General features: G+C 41.0%; 14 non-coding genes across 14 annotated transcripts; all 14 read right to left on the minus strand.

The window, feature by feature from the left end:
* Window positions 1–256: 256 nt before the first annotated feature.
* trnac-gca (transfer RNA cysteine (anticodon GCA)) lies at window positions 257–328 on the minus strand. Its single transcript has one exon. It is a non-coding gene; the product is annotated as a tRNA-Cys (tRNA).
* Window positions 329–642: 314 nt separating this feature from the next.
* trnac-gca (transfer RNA cysteine (anticodon GCA)) lies at window positions 643–713 on the minus strand. The gene has a single exon. It is a non-coding gene; the product is annotated as a tRNA-Cys (tRNA).
* A 737-nt stretch (window positions 714–1,450) lies between these two features.
* On the minus strand, window positions 1,451–1,522 carry trnac-gca (transfer RNA cysteine (anticodon GCA)). Its single transcript has one exon. It is a non-coding gene; the product is annotated as a tRNA-Cys (tRNA).
* Window positions 1,523–1,796: 274 nt separating this feature from the next.
* On the minus strand, window positions 1,797–1,868 carry trnac-gca (transfer RNA cysteine (anticodon GCA)). The gene has a single exon. It is a non-coding gene; the product is annotated as a tRNA-Cys (tRNA).
* A 737-nt stretch (window positions 1,869–2,605) lies between these two features.
* trnac-gca (transfer RNA cysteine (anticodon GCA)) lies at window positions 2,606–2,677 on the minus strand. The gene has a single exon. It is a non-coding gene; the product is annotated as a tRNA-Cys (tRNA).
* A 187-nt stretch (window positions 2,678–2,864) lies between these two features.
* trnac-gca (transfer RNA cysteine (anticodon GCA)) lies at window positions 2,865–2,936 on the minus strand. Its single transcript has one exon. It is a non-coding gene; the product is annotated as a tRNA-Cys (tRNA).
* Window positions 2,937–3,210: 274 nt separating this feature from the next.
* trnac-gca (transfer RNA cysteine (anticodon GCA)) lies at window positions 3,211–3,282 on the minus strand. The gene has a single exon. It is a non-coding gene; the product is annotated as a tRNA-Cys (tRNA).
* A 1,000-nt stretch (window positions 3,283–4,282) lies between these two features.
* Window positions 4,283–4,354, minus strand: trnac-gca (transfer RNA cysteine (anticodon GCA)). The gene has a single exon. It is a non-coding gene; the product is annotated as a tRNA-Cys (tRNA).
* Window positions 4,355–12,446: 8,092 nt separating this feature from the next.
* Window positions 12,447–12,518, minus strand: trnac-gca (transfer RNA cysteine (anticodon GCA)). Its single transcript has one exon. It is a non-coding gene; the product is annotated as a tRNA-Cys (tRNA).
* A 274-nt stretch (window positions 12,519–12,792) lies between these two features.
* On the minus strand, window positions 12,793–12,864 carry trnac-gca (transfer RNA cysteine (anticodon GCA)). Its single transcript has one exon. It is a non-coding gene; the product is annotated as a tRNA-Cys (tRNA).
* Window positions 12,865–13,601: 737 nt separating this feature from the next.
* Window positions 13,602–13,673, minus strand: trnac-gca (transfer RNA cysteine (anticodon GCA)). Its single transcript has one exon. It is a non-coding gene; the product is annotated as a tRNA-Cys (tRNA).
* A 187-nt stretch (window positions 13,674–13,860) lies between these two features.
* On the minus strand, window positions 13,861–13,932 carry trnac-gca (transfer RNA cysteine (anticodon GCA)). The gene has a single exon. It is a non-coding gene; the product is annotated as a tRNA-Cys (tRNA).
* Window positions 13,933–14,206: 274 nt separating this feature from the next.
* trnac-gca (transfer RNA cysteine (anticodon GCA)) lies at window positions 14,207–14,278 on the minus strand. The gene has a single exon. It is a non-coding gene; the product is annotated as a tRNA-Cys (tRNA).
* Window positions 14,279–15,279: 1,001 nt separating this feature from the next.
* Window positions 15,280–15,351, minus strand: trnac-gca (transfer RNA cysteine (anticodon GCA)). The gene has a single exon. It is a non-coding gene; the product is annotated as a tRNA-Cys (tRNA).
* Window positions 15,352–16,277: the final 926 nt, after the last annotated feature.

A 16,277-nucleotide genomic window follows, 5' to 3' on the forward strand; every position in this document is an offset into this window, starting at 1 on the left:
GCTCTTTCATTGAGCCACACCCCCACAGACTTCTGTGCTTAGAGCCACAGATTAAGTTAGATCCTACTATTCAACAATATCAAACACTGACTGCTTCACGGTAAACTCAAGTCTTTGGTTACTCCAAATCAGAATCAACAACTCTACAACTCAAAACCTCCAAATAAGACAAGTCCAAAGGGGGCACCCAAATTATCCCTGCTGTACAGTATGAGCACAAAAAGGCTGGAAGATATTCCTAATCTGCCAAATCCAGAGGGGGCACCCGGATTTGAACCGGGGACCTCTTGATCTGCAGTCAAATGCTCTACCACTGAGCTATACCCCCTCATATTTAAAGAAACATGCTCTTTCATTGAGCCACACCACCACAGACTTCTGTGCTTAGAGCCAAAGATTAAGTTAGATCCTACGATTCAACAATATCAAACATTGACTGCTTCACTTGAACTCAAGTCTTTGGTTACTCCAAATTTAGAATCAACAACTCTACAACTCAAAACCTCCAAATAAGACAAGTCCAAAGGGGGCACCCAGATTTGAAATGTGGATGGCTTGATTACAGACTCAAATGGTTTATAATCACATACAGAATCTTTCTATGTAGACATGTTTGCACTTGTTCCTAATTTGCCAAATCCAAAGGGCCACCCGGTTTGAACCGGGGACCTCTTGATCTGCAGTCAAATGCTCTACCACTGAGCTATACCCCCACATATTTAAAGTAACATGCTCTTTCATTGAGCCACACCACCACAGACTTCTGTGCTTAGAGCCAAAGATTAAGTTAGATCCTACGATTCAACAATATCAAACATTGACTGCTTCACTTGAACTCAAGTCTTTGGTTACTCCAAATCAGAATCAACAACTCTACAACTCAAAACCTCCAAATAAGACAAGTCCAAAGGGGGCACCCAGATTTGAAATGTGGATGGCTTGATTACAGACTCAATTTGAACTCATGTCGTTGATTATGTCAAGCAAGCCAGATCCAAAATGTAGACCTATTGATCTGCAGACAAATGCTCTGTCATTGAGCTATAACCCCATACTGCATGAGCACAAACCACAAAAATGAACTTATGTCAAGGATTTGTTTATTCCTAATATGCCAAGCCCAAATTAGGCACATGGAATGAACCTGGGACATCTTGATCTGCAATCAAACGCCGTGCCATTGAGATATTACCCCGTACAGCAGGGATAGGCAACTGCAGTCCTGGAGGGCCACTATCCTGCAGAGATTCGCTTCAGCCCTCATGAAAACTCACCTGCCTGTATCTGTCTAGTAATCCCGAAAACACTGATTGCCTTGTCCCAGTGAGTTTAATTAGGGTTGGAGCTAAACTCTGCAGGGCAGTGGCCCTCCAGGACCGAAGTTGCTTATCCCTGCCGTAAGGTATGAGCACTAAAAGGCAGGAAGATATTCCTAATCTGCCAAATCCATAGGGGGCACCCGGATTTGAACCGGGGACCTCTTGATCTGCAGTCAAATGCTCTACCACTGAGCTATACCCCCACATCTCTGAAGAAACATGCTCTTTCATTGAGCCACACCCCCACAGACTTCTGTGCTTAGAGCCACAGATTAAGTTAGATCCTACGATTCAACAATATCAAACATTGACTGCTTCACGGTAAACTCAAGTCTTTGGTTACTCCAAATCAGAATCAACAACTCTACAACTCAAAACCTCCAAATAAGACAAGTCCAAAGGGGGCACCCAAATTATCCCTGCCGTACAGTATGAGCACAAAAAGGCAGGAAGATATTCCTAATCTGCCAAATCCAGAGGGGGCACCCGGATTTGAACCGGGGACCTCTTGATCTGCAGTCAAATGCTCTACCACTGAGCTATACCCCCACATATTTAAAGAAACATGGTCTTTCATTGAGCCACACCACCACAGACTTCTGTGCTTAGAGCCAAAGATTAAGTTAGATCCTACGATTCAACAATATCAAACATTGACTGCTTCACTTGAACTCAAGTCTTTGGTTACTCCAAATCAGAATCAACAACTCTACAACTCAAAACCTCCAAATAAGACAAGTCCAAAGGGGGCACCCAGATTTGAAATGTGGATGGCTTGATTACAGACTCAATTTGAACTCATGTCGTTGATTATGTCAAGCAAGCCAGATCCAAAATGTAGACCTATTGATCTGCAGACAAATGCTCTGTCATTGAGCTATAACCCCGTACTGCATGAGCACAAACCACAAAAATGAACTTATGTCAAGGATTTGTTTATTCCTAATATGCCAAGCCCAAATTAGGCACATGGAATGAACCTGGGACATCTTGATCTGCAATCAAACGCCGTGCCATTGAGATATTACCCCGTACAGCAGGGATAGGCAACTGCAGTCCTGGAGGGCCACTATCCTGCAGAGATTCGCTTCAGCCCTCATGAAAACTCACCTGCCTGTATCTATCTAGTAATCCCGAAAACACTGATTGCCTTGTCCCAGTGAGTTTAATTAGGGTTGGAGCTAAACTCTGCAGGGCAGTGGCCCTCCAGTACCGAAGTTGCTTATCCCTGCCGTAAGGTATGAGCACTAAAAGGCAGGAAGATATTCCTAATCTGCCAAATCCATAGGGGTTACCCGGATTTGAACCGGGGACCTCTTGATCTGCAGTCAAATGCTCTACCACTGAGCTATACCCCCACACACTCCCTGGATCATTGCCACACACAAGATGACAGACTCACTTTTAGATAAGGATTTTGTATATGAAAAGAATGCCAGATACAAAAAAATTACCTAGCGAGAGGATGTGCCACTGAGGTATAATCACATGCAGAATCTTACTATATAGATAAGCATGCACTTAATCCTAATCTGCCAAATCCATAGGGGGCACCCGGATTTGAACCGGGGACCTCTTGATCTGCAGTCAAATGCTCTACCACTGAGCTATACCCCCACATCTCTGAAGAAACATGCTCTTTCATTGAGCCACACCCCCACAGACTTCTGTGCTTAGAGCCACAGATTAAGTTAGATCCTACGATTCAACAATATCAAACATTGACTGCTTCACGGTAAACTCAAGTCTTTGGTTACTCCAAATCAGAATCAACAACTCTACAACTCAAAACCTCCAAATAAGACAAGTCCAAAGGGGGCACCCAAATTATCCCTGCCGTACAGTATGAGCACAAAAAGGCAGGAAGATATTCCTAATCTGCCAAATCCAGAGGGGGCACCCGGATTTGAACCGGGGACCTCTTGATCTGCAGTCAAATGCTCTACCACTGAGCTATACCCCCACATATTTAAAGAAACATGGTCTTTCATTGAGCCACACCACCACAGACTTCTGTGCTTAGAGCCAAAGATTAAGTTAGATCCTACGATTCAACAATATCAAACATTGACTGCTTCACTTGAACTCAAGTCTTTGGTTACTCCAAATCAGAATCAACAACTCTACAACTCAAAACCTCCAAATAAGACAAGTCCAAAGGGGCAACCAGATTTGAAATGTGGATGGCTTGATTACAGACTCAAATGGTTTATAATCACATACAGAATCTTTCTATGTAGACATGTTTGCACTTATTCCTAATTTGCCAAATCCAAAGGGCCACCCGGATCTGCAGTCAAATGCTCTACCACTGAGCTATACCCCCACATCTTTGAAGAAACATGCTCTTTCATTGAGCCATACCCCCACAGACTTCTGTGCTTAGAGCCACAGATTAAGTTAGATCCTACGATTCAACAATATCAAACATTGACTGCTTCACTGTAAACTCAAGTCTTTGGTTACTCCAAATCAGAATCAACAACTCTACAACTCAAAACCTCCAAATAAGACAAGTCCAAAGGGGGCACCCAGATTTGAAATGTGGATGGCTTGATTACAGACTCAAAGGGTTTATAATCACATACAGAATCTTTCTATGTAGACATGTTTGCACTTATTCCTAATTTGCAAAATCCAAAGGGCCACCCGGATCTGCAGTCAAATGCTCTACCACTGAGCTATACCCCCACATCTTTGAAGAAACATGCTCTTTCATTGAGCCATACCCCCACAGACTTCTGTGCTTAGAGCCACAGATTAAGTTAGATCCTACGATTCAACAATATCAAACATTGACTGCTTCACTTGAACTCAAGTCTTTGGTTACTCCAAATCAGAATCAACAACTCTACAACTCAAAACCTCCAATAAGACAAGTCCAAAGGGGGCACCCAAATTATCCCTGCCGTACAGTATGAGCACAAAAAGGCAGGAAGATATTCCTAATCTGCCAAATCCAGAGGGGGCACCCGGATTTGAACCGGGGACCTCTTGATCTGCAGTCAAATGCTCTACCACTGAGCTATACCCCCACATATTTAAAGAAACATGCTCTTTCATTGAGCCACACCCCCACATACTTCTGTGCTTAGAGCCAAAGATTAAGTTAGATCCTACGATTCAACAATATCAAACATTGACTGCTTCACTTGAACTCAAGTCTTTGGTTACTCCAAATCAGAATCAACAACTCTACAACTCAAAACCTCCAAATAAGACAAGTCCAAAGGGGGCACCCAGATTTGAAATGTGAATGGCTTGATTACAGACTCAAATGGTTTATAATCACATACAGAATCTTTCTATGTAGACATGTTTGCACTTATTCCTAATTTGCCAAATCCAAAGGGCCACCCGGATCTGCAGTCAAATGCTCTACCACTGAGCTATACCCCCACATCTTTGAAGAAACATGCTCTTTCATTGAGCCATACCCCCACAGACTTCTGTGCTTAGAGCCACAGATTAAGTTAGATCCTACGATTCAACAATATCAAACATTGACTGCTTCACTGTAAACTCAAGTCTTTGGTTACTCCAAATCAGAATCAACAACTCTACAACTCAAAACCTCCAAATAAGACAAGTCCAAAGGGGGCACCCAGATTTGAAATGTGGATGGCTTGATTACAGACTCAATTTGAACTCATGTCGTTGATTATGTCAAGCAAGCCAGATCCAAAATGTAGACCTATTGATCTGCAGACAAATGCTCTGTCATTGAGCTATAATCAATCACCTTTATTTATATAGTGCTTTAAACAAAATACATTGCGCCAAAGCACTGAACAACATTCATTTGGAAAACTCCATCGGTGACAGAATGGAGAAAAAAAAAACCTTGGGAGAAACCGGGCTCAGTTGGGGGGCCAGTTCTCCTCTGACCAGACGAAACCAGTAGTTCAATTCCGGGCTGCAGCAAAGTCAGATTGTGCAGAAGAATCATCTGTTTCCTGTGGTCTTGTCCTGGTGGTCCTCTGAGACAAGGTCTTTACAGGGGATCTGTATCTGGGGCTCTAGTTGTCCTGGTCTCCGCTGTCTTTCAGGGCAGTAGAGGTCCTTTCTAGGTGCTGATCCACCATCTGGTCTGGATACGTACTGGATCCGGGTGACTGCAGTGACCCTCTGATCTGGACACAGACTGGATCTGGTGGCCACGGTGACCTCGGAACAAGAGAGAAACAGACAAATATTAGCGTAGATGCCATTCTTCTAATGATGTAGAAAGTACGGTGTTATGTGAAGTGTTCCGGTTCCAGTTTACCTAATTAATGCAGCCTGAAAATCCTTTAACGGATTTGGATATTAAAAGCATACTAGTATGTTATGTGTATGCCAGGTTAAAGAGATGGGTCTTTAATCTAGATTTAAACTGCAAGAGTGTGTCTGCCTCCCGAACAATGTTAGGTAGGTTATTCCAGAGTTTAGGCGCCAGATAGGAAAAGGACCTGCCGCCCGCAGTTGATTTTGATATTCTAGGTATTATCAAATTGCCTGAGTTTTGAGAACGTAGCGGACGTAGAGGAGTATAATGTAAAAGGAGCTCATTCAAATACTGAGGTGCTAAACCATTCAGGGCTTTATAAGTAATAAGCAATATTTTAAAATCTATACGATGTTTGATAGGGAGCCAGTGCAGTGTGGACAGGACCGGGCTAATATGGTCATACTTCCTGGTTCTAGTAAGAACTCTTGCTGCTGCATTTTGGACTAGCTGTAGTTTGTTTACCAAGCGTGCAGAACAACCACCCAATAAAGCATTACAATAGTCTAACCTTGAAGTCATAAATGCATGGATTAACATTTCTGCATTTGACATTGAGAGCATAGGCCGTAATTTAGATATATTTTTGAGATGGAAAAATGCAGTTTTACAAATGCTAGAAACGTGGCTTTCTAAGGAAAGATTGCGATCAAGTAGCACACCTAGGTTCCTAACTGATGACGAAGAATTGACAGAGCAACCATCAAGTCTTAGACAGTGTTCTAGGTTATTACAAGTAGAGTTTTTAGGCCCTATGATTAACACCTCTGTTTTTTCTGAATTTAGCAGTAAGAAATTACTCGTCATCCAATTTTTTATATCGACTATGCATTCCATTAGTTTTTCAAATTGGTGTGTTTCACCGGGCTGCGAGGAAATATAGAGCTGCGTATCATCAGCATAACAGTGAAAGCTAACACCATGTTTCCTGATGATATCTCCCAAGGGTAACATATAAAGCGTGAAGAGTAGCGGCCCTAGAACTGAGCCTTGAGGTACTCCATACTGCACTTGTGATCGATATGATACATCTTCATTCACTGCTACGAACTGATGGCGGTCATATAAGTACGATTTAAACCATGCTAATGCACTTCCACTGATGCCAACAAAGTGTTCAAGTCTATGCAAAAGAATGTTGTGGTCAATTGTGTCAAACGCAGCACTAAGATCCAATAAAACTAATAGAGAGATACACCCACGATCAGATGATAAGAGCAGATCATTTGTAACTCTAAGGAGAGCAGTTTCAGTACTATGATACGGTCTAAATCCTGACTGGAAATCCTCACATATACCATTTTTCTCTAAGAAGGAATATAATTGTGAGGATACCACCTTTTCTAGTATCTTGGACAGAAAAGGGAGATTCGAGATTGGTCTATAATTAACTAGTTCTCTGGGGTCAAGTTGTGGCTTTTTTATGAGAGGCTTAATAACAGCCAGTTTGAAGGTTTTGGGGACATATCCTAATGACACTGAGGAATTAATAATAGTCAGAAGAGGACCTATGACTTCTGGAAGCACCTCTTTTAAGAGCTTAGATGGTATAGGGTCTAACATACTTGTTGTAAGTTTAGATGATTTAACAAGTTTATACAATTCTTCCTCTCCTATAGTAGAGAATGAGTGGAACTGTTCCTCAGGGGGTCTATAGTGCACTGTCTGATGCGAAACTGTAGCTGACGCCTGAATGGTTGCAATTTTATCTCTAATAGTATCGATTTTAGAAGTAAAGTAGTTCATAAAGTCATTACTGCTGTGGTGTTGGGAAATGTCAACACTTGTTGAGGCTTTATTTTTCGTTAATTTAGCCACTGTATTGAATAAATACCTGGGGTTATGTTTGTTTTCTTCTAAAAGAGAAGAAAAGTAATCAGATCTAGCAGTTTTTAATGCTTTTCTGTAGGATATGCTACTTTCCCGCCAAGCAATACGAAATACCTCTAGTTTTGTTTTCCTCCAGCTGCGCTCCATTTTTCGGGCTGCTCTCTTTAGGGTGCGAGTATGCTCATTATACCATGGTGTCAAACTGTTTTCCTTAACCTTTCTTAAGCGTAAAGGAGCAACTGTATTTAAAGTGCTAGAAAAGAGAGAGTCCATAGTTTCTGTTACATCATCAAGTTGTTCTGAGGTTTTGGATATGCTAAGGAATTCGGATACATCAGGAAGATAACTTAAAAAGCAGTCTTTTGTGGTAGAAGTGATGGTTCTTCGATACTTGTAACAAGAAGTAGAATTTACAATTTTGGCTATATGAAGTTTACACAGAACTAAATAATGATCTGAGATATCATCACTTGGCTGAATAATTTCAACACTATCAACATCAATTCCATGTGACAGTATTAAATCTAGAGTATGATTTCGACAATGAGTAGGTCCTGAAACGTGTTGTCTAACACCAATAGAGTTCAGAATGTCTATAAATGCTGATCCCAATGCATCTTTTTCATTATCGACATGGATATTAAAATCACCAACTATTAAGACTTTATCTGCAGCCAGAACTAACTCGGATGTAAAATCACCAAACTCTTTAATAAAGTCTGTATGGTGCCCTGGTGGCCTGTATACAGTAGCCAGTACAAACATAACAGGGGATTTATCATTAACATTGGTTTCTCTGGATAATGTTATATGAAGCACCATTACTTCAAACGAGTTATACTTGAAGCCTGCCCTCTGAGAAATCCTGAAAACATTATTATAAATTGAAGCAACTCCTCCCCCTTTGCCTTTTAGACGCGGCTCGTGTTTATAACAATAATCTTGGGGGGTGGACTCATTTAAAATAATGTAATCATCAGGTTTTAGCCAGGTTTCTGTCAAGCAGAGCACATCTATTTTATGATCAGTTATCATATTATTTACAAAAAGTGTTTTCGTAGAAATGGATCTGGTACGGTGTTATGTGAAGTGTTCCGGTTCCAGTTTACCTAATTAATGCAGCCTGAAAATCCTTTAACGGATTTGGATATTAAAAGCATACTAGTATGTTATGTGTATGCCAGGTTAAAGAGATGGGTCTTTAATCTAGATTTAAACTGCAAGAGTGTGTCTGCCTCCCGAACAATGTTAGGTAGGTTATTCCAGAGTTTAGGCGCCAGATAGGAAAAGGACCTGCCGCCCGCAGTTGATTTTGATATTCTAGGTATTATCAAATTGCCTGAGTTTTGAGAACGTAGCGGACGTAGAGGAGTATAATGTAAAAGGAGCTCATTCAAATACTGAGGTGCTAAACCATTCAGGGCTTTATAAGTAATAAGCAATATTTTAAAATCTATACGATGTTTGATAGGGAGCCAGTGCAGTGTGGACAGGACCGGGCTAATATGGTCATACTTCCTGGTTCTAGTAAGAACTCTTGCTGCTGCATTTTGGACTAGCTGTAGTTTGTTTACCAAGCGTGCAGAACAACCACCCAATAAAGCATTACAATAGTCTAACCTTGAAGTCATAAATGCATGGATTAACATTTCTGCATTTGACATTGAGAGCATAGGCCGTAATTTAGATATATTTTTGAGATGGAAAAATGCAGTTTTACAAATGCTAGAAACGTGGCTTTCTAAGGAAAGATTGCGATCAAGTAGCACACCTAGGTTCCTAACTGATGACGAAGAATTGACAGAGCAACCATCAAGTCTTAGACAGTGTTCTAGGTTATTACAAGTAGAGTTTTTAGGCCCTATGATTAACACCTCTGTTTTTTCTGAATTTAGCAGTAAGAAATTACTCGTCATCCAATTTTTTATATCGACTATGCATTCCATTAGTTTTTCAAATTGGTGTGTTTCACCGGGCTGCGAGGAAATATAGAGCTGCGTATCATCAGCATAACAGTGAAAGCTAACACCATGTTTCCTGATGATATCTCCCAAGGGTAACATATAAAGCGTGAAGAGTAGCGGCCCTAGAACTGAGCCTTGAGGTACTCCATACTGCACTTGTGATCGATATGATACATCTTCATTCACTGCTACGAACTGATGGCGGTCATATAAGTACGATTTAAACCATGCTAATGCACTTCCACTGATGCCAACAAAGTGTTCAAGTCTATGCAAAAGAATGTTGTGGTCAATTGTGTCAAACGCAGCACTAAGATCCAATAAAACTAATAGAGAGATACACCCACGATCAGATGATAAGAGCAGATCATTTGTAACTCTAAGGAGAGCAGTTTCAGTACTATGATACGGTCTAAATCCTGACTGGAAATCCTCACATATACCATTTTTCTCTAAGAAGGAATATAATTGTGAGGATACCACCTTTTCTAGTATCTTGGACAGAAAAGGGAGATTCGAGATTGGTCTATAATTAACTAGTTCTCTGGGGTCAAGTTGTGGCTTTTTTATGAGAGGCTTAATAACAGCCAGTTTGAAGGTTTTGGGGACATATCCTAATGACACTGAGGAATTAATAATAGTCAGAAGAGGACCTATGACTTCTGGAAGCACCTCTTTTAAGAGCTTAGATGGTATAGGGTCTAACATACTTGTTGTAAGTTTAGATGATTTAACAAGTTTATACAATTCTTCCTCTCCTATAGTAGAGAATGAGTGGAACTGTTCCTCAGGGGGTCTATAGTGCACTGTCTGATGCGAAACTGTAGCTGACGCCTGAAAGGTTGCAATTTTATCTCTAATAGTATCGATTTTAGAAGTAAAGTAGTTCATAAAGTCATTACTGCTGTGGTGTTGGGAAATGTCAACACTTGTTGAGGCTTTATTTTTCGTTAATTTAGCCACTGTATTGAATAAATACCTGGGGTTATGTTTGTTTTCTTCTAAAAGAGAAGAAAAGTAATCAGATCTAGCAGTTTTTAATGCTTTTCTGTAGGATATGCTACTTTCCCGCCAAGCAATACGAAATACCTCTAGTTTTGTTTTCCTCCAGCTGCGCTCCATTTTTCGGGCTGCTCTCTTTAGGGTGCGAGTATGCTCATTATACCATGGTGTCAAACTGTTTTCCTTAACCTTTCTTAAGCGTAAAGGAGCAACTGTATTTAAAGTGCTAGAAAAGAGAGAGTCCATAGTTTCTGTTACATCATCAAGTTGTTCTGAGGTTTTGGATATGCTAAGGAATTCGGATACATCAGGAAGATAACTTAAAAAGCAGTCTTTTGTGGTAGAAGTGATGGTTCTTCGATACTTGTAACAAGAAGTAGAATTTACAATTTTGGCTATATGAAGTTTACACAGAACTAAATAATGATCTGAGATATCATCACTTGGCTGAATAATTTCAACACTATCAACATCAATTCCATGTGACAGTATTAAATCTAGAGTATGATTTCGACAATGAGTAGGTCCTGAAACGTGTTGTCTAACACCAATAGAGTTCAGAATGTCTATAAATGCTGATCCCAATGCATCTTTTTCATTATCGACATGGATATTAAAATCACCAACTATTAAGACTTTATCTGCAGCCAGAACTAACTCGGATGTAAAATCACCAAACTCTTTAATAAAGTCTGTATGGTGCCCTGGTGGCCTGTATACAGTAGCCAGTACAAACATAACAGGGGATTTATCATTAACATTGGTTTCTCTGGATAATGTTATATGAAGCACCATTACTTCAAACGAGTTATACTTGAAGCCTGCCCTCTGAGAAATCCTGAAAACATTATTATAAATTGAAGCAACTCCTCCCCCTTTGCCTTTTAGACGCGGCTCGTGTTTATAACAATAATCTTGGGGGGTGGACTCATTTAAAATAATGTAATCATCAGGTTTTAGCCAGGTTTCTGTCAAGCAGAGCACATCTATTTTATGATCAGTTATCATATTATTTACAAAAAGTGTTTTCGTAGAAATGGATCTGATATTCAATAAGCCAATCTTTATCATTTGTTTATCCATATTGCATTTGTTTTTTATTTGTTGAACCTCAATTAAATTGTTAACCTTAACTTGGTTTGGAAGTTTTTTGTATTTTCTAGTTCGGGGAACTATAACCCCGTACTGCATGAGCACAAACCACAAAAATGAACTTATGTCAAGGATTTGTTTATTCCTAATATGCCAAGCCCAAATTAGGCACATGGATTTGAACCGGGGACCTCTTGATCTGCAGTCAAATGCTCTACCACTGAGCTATACCCCCACATATTTAAAGTAACATGCTCTTTCATTGAGCCACACCACCACAGACTTCTGTGCTTAGAGCCAAAGATTAAGTTAGATCCTACGATTCAACAATATCAAACATTGACTGCTTCACTTGAACTCAAGTCTTTGGTTACTCCAAATCAGAATCAACAACTCTACAACTCAAAACCTCCAAATAAGACAAGTCCAAAGGGGGCACCCAGATTTGAAATGTGGATGGCTTGATTACAGACTCAATTTGAACTCATGTCGTTGATTATGTCAAGCAAGCCAGATCCAAAATGTAGACCTATTGATCTGCAGACAAATGCTCTGTCATTGAGCTATAACCCCATACTGCATGAGCACAAACCACAAAAATGAACTTATGTCAAGGATTTGTTTATTCCTAATATGCCAAGCCCAAATTAGGCACATGGAATGAACCTGGGACATCTTGATCTGCAATCAAACGCCGTGCCATTGAGATATTACCCCGTACAGCAGGGATAGGCAACTGCAGTCCTGGAGGGCCACTATCCTGCAGAGATTCGCTTCAGCCCTCATGAAAACTCACCTGCCTGTATCTGTCTAGTAATCCCGAAAACACTGATTGCCTTGTCCCAGTGAGTTTAATTAGGGTTGGAGCTAAACTCTGCAGGGCAGTGGCCCTCCAGGACCGAAGTTGCTTATCCCTGCCGTAAGGTATGAGCACTAAAAGGCAGGAAGATATTCCTAATCTGCCAAATCCATAGGGGGCACCCGGATTTGAACCGGGGACCTCTTGATCTGCAGTCAAATGCTCTACCACTGAGCTATACCCCCACATCTCTGAAGAAACATGCTCTTTCATTGAGCCACACCCCCACAGACTTCTGTGCTTAGAGCCACAGATTAAGTTAGATCCTACGATTCAACAATATCAAACATTGACTGCTTCACGGTAAACTCAAGTCTTTGGTTACTCCAAATCAGAATCAACAACTCTACAACTCAAAACCTCCAAATAAGACAAGTCCAAAGGGGGCACCCAAATTATCCCTGCCGTACAGTATGAGCACAAAAAGGCAGGAAGATATTCCTAATCTGCCAAATCCAGAGGGGGCACCCGGATTTGAACCGGGGACCTCTTGATCTGCAGTCAAATGCTCTACCACTGAGCTATACCCCCACATATTTAAAGAAACATGGTCTTTCATTGAGCCACACCACCACAGACTTCTGTGCTTAGAGCCAAAGATTAAGTTAGATCCTACGATTCAACAATATCAAACATTGACTGCTTCACTTGAACTCAAGTCTTTGGTTACTCCAAATCAGAATCAACAACTCTACAACTCAAAACCTCCAAATAAGACAAGTCCAAAGGGGGCACCCAGATTTGAAATGTGGATGGCTTGATTACAGACTCAATTTGAACTCATGTCGTTGATTATGTCAAGCAAGCCAGATCCAAAATGTAGACCTATTGATCTGCAGACAAATGCTCTGTCATTGAGCTATAACCCCGTACTGCATGAGCACAAACCACAAAAATGAACTTATGTCAAGGATTTGTTTATTCCTAATATGCCAAGCCCAAATTAGGCACATGGAATGAACCTGGGACATCTTGATCTGCAATCAAACGCCGTGCCATTGAGATATTACCCCGTACAGCAGGGATAGGCAACTGCAGTCCTGGAGGGCCACTATCCTGCAGAGATTCGCTTCAGCCCTCATGAAAACTCACCTGCCTGTATCTATCTAGTAATCCCGAAAACACTGATTGCCTTGTCCCAGTGAGTTTAATTAGGGTTGGAGCTAAACTCTGCAGGGCAGTGGCCCTCCAGTACCGAAGTTGCTTATCCCTGCCGTAAGGTATGAGCACTAAAAGGCAGGAAGATATTCCTAATCTGCCAAATCCATAGGGGTTACCCGGATTTGAACCGGGGACCTCTTGATCTGCAGTCAAATGCTCTACCACTGAGCTATACCCCCACACACTCCCTGGATCATTGCCACACACAAGATGACAGACTCACTTTTAGATAAGGATTTTGTATATGAAAAGAATGCCAGATACAAAAAAATTACCTAGCGAGAGGATGTGCCACTGAGGTATAATCACATGCAGAATCTTACTATATAGATAAGCATGCACTTAATCCTAATCTGCCAAATCCATAGGGGGCACCCGGATTTGAACCGGGGACCTCTTGATCTGCAGTCAAATGCTCTACCACTGAGCTATACCCCCACATCTCTGAAGAAACATGCTCTTTCATTGAGCCACACCCCCACAGACTTCTGTGCTTAGAGCCACAGATTAAGTTAGATCCTACGATTCAACAATATCAAACATTGACTGCTTCACGGTAAACTCAAGTCTTTGGTTACTCCAAATCAGAATCAACAACTCTACAACTCAAAACCTCCAAATAAGACAAGTCCAAAGGGGGCACCCAAATTATCCCTGCCGTACAGTATGAGCACAAAAAGGCAGGAAGATATTCCTAATCTGCCAAATCCAGAGGGGGCACCCGGATTTGAACCGGGGACCTCTTGATCTGCAGTCAAATGCTCTACCACTGAGCTATACCCCCACATATTTAAAGAAACATGGTCTTTCATTGAGCCACACCACCACAGACTTCTGTGCTTAGAGCCAAAGATTAAGTTAGATCCTACGATTCAACAATATCAAACATTGACTGCTTCACTTGAACTCAAGTCTTTGGTTACTCCAAATCAGAATCAACAACTCTACAACTCAAAACCTCCAAATAAGACAAGTCCAAAGGGGCAACCAGATTTGAAATGTGGATGGCTTGATTACAGACTCAAATGGTTTATAATCACATACAGAATCTTTCTATGTAGACATGTTTGCACTTATTCCTAATTTGCCAAATCCAAAGGGCCACCCGGATCTGCAGTCAAATGCTCTACCACTGAGCTATACCCCCACATCTTTGAAGAAACATGCTCTTTCATTGAGCCATACCCCCACAGACTTCTGTGCTTAGAGCCACAGATTAAGTTAGATCCTACGATTCAACAATATCAAACATTGACTGCTTCACTGTAAACTCAAGTCTTTGGTTACTCCAAATCAGAATCAACAACTCTACAACTCAAAACCTCCAAATAAGACAAGTCCAAAGGGGGCACCCAGATTTGAAATGTGGATGGCTTGATTACAGACTCAAAGGGTTTATAATCACATACAGAATCTTTCTATGTAGACATGTTTGCACTTATTCCTAATTTGCAAAATCCAAAGGGCCACCCGGATCTGCAGTCAAATGCTCTACCACTGAGCTATACCCCCACATCTTTGAAGAAACATGCTCTTTCATTGAGCCATACCCCCACAGACTTCTGTGCTTAGAGCCACAGATTAAGTTAGATCCTACGATTCAACAATATCAAACATTGACTGCTTCACTTGAACTCAAGTCTTTGGTTACTCCAAATCAGAATCAACAACTCTACAACTCAAAACCTCCAAATAAGACAAGTCCAAAGGGGGCACCCAAATTATCCCTGCCGTACAGTATGAGCACAAAAAGGCAGGAAGATATTCCTAATCTGCCAAATCCAGAGGGGGCACCCGGATTTGAACCGGGGACCTCTTGATCTGCAGTCAAATGCTCTACCACTGAGCTATACCCCCACATATTTAAAGAAACATGCTCTTTCATTGAGCCACACCCCCACATACTTCTGTGCTTAGAGCCAAAGATTAAGTTAGATCCTACGATTCAACAATATCAAACATTGACTGCTTCACTTGAACTCAAGTCTTTGGTTACTCCAAATCAGAATCAACAACTCTACAACTCAAAACCTCCAAATAAGACAAGTCCAAAGGGGGCACCCAGATTTGAAATGTGAATGGCTTGATTACAGACTCAAATGGTTTATAATCACATACAGAATCTTTCTATGTAGACATGTTTGCACTTATTCCTAATTTGCCAAATCCAAAGGGCCACCCGGATCTGCAGTCAAATGCTCTACCACTGAGCTATACCCCCACATCTTTGAAGAAACATGCTCTTTCATTGAGCCATACCCCCACAGACTTCTGTGCTTAGAGCCACAGATTAAGTTAGATCCTACGATTCAACAATATCAAACATTGACTGCTTCACTGTAAACTCAAGTCTTTGGTTACTCCAAATCAGAATCAACAACTCTACAACTCAAAACCTCCAAATAAGACAAGTCCAAAGGGGGCACCCAGATTTGAAATGTGGATGGCTTGATTACAGACTCAAATGGTTTATAATCACATACAGAATCTTTCTATGTAGACATGTTTGCACTTATTCCTAATTTGCAAAATCCAAAGGGCCACCCGGATCTGCAGTCAAATGCTCTACCACTGAGCTATACCCCCACATCTTTGAAGAAACATGCTCTTTCATTGAGCCATACCCCCACAGACTTCTGTGCTTAGAGCCACAGATTAAGTTAGATCCTACGATTCAACAATATCAAACATTGACTGCTTCACTTGAACTCAAGTCTTTGGTTACTCCAAATCAGAATCAACAACTCTACAACTCAAAACCTCCAAATAAGACAAGTTCAAAG

Source organism: Carassius gibelio, chromosome A11, assembly GCF_023724105.1.
Source record: "Carassius gibelio isolate Cgi1373 ecotype wild population from Czech Republic chromosome A11, carGib1.2-hapl.c, whole genome shotgun sequence".
Lineage (NCBI taxonomy): Eukaryota > Metazoa > Chordata > Actinopteri > Cypriniformes > Cyprinidae > Carassius > Carassius gibelio.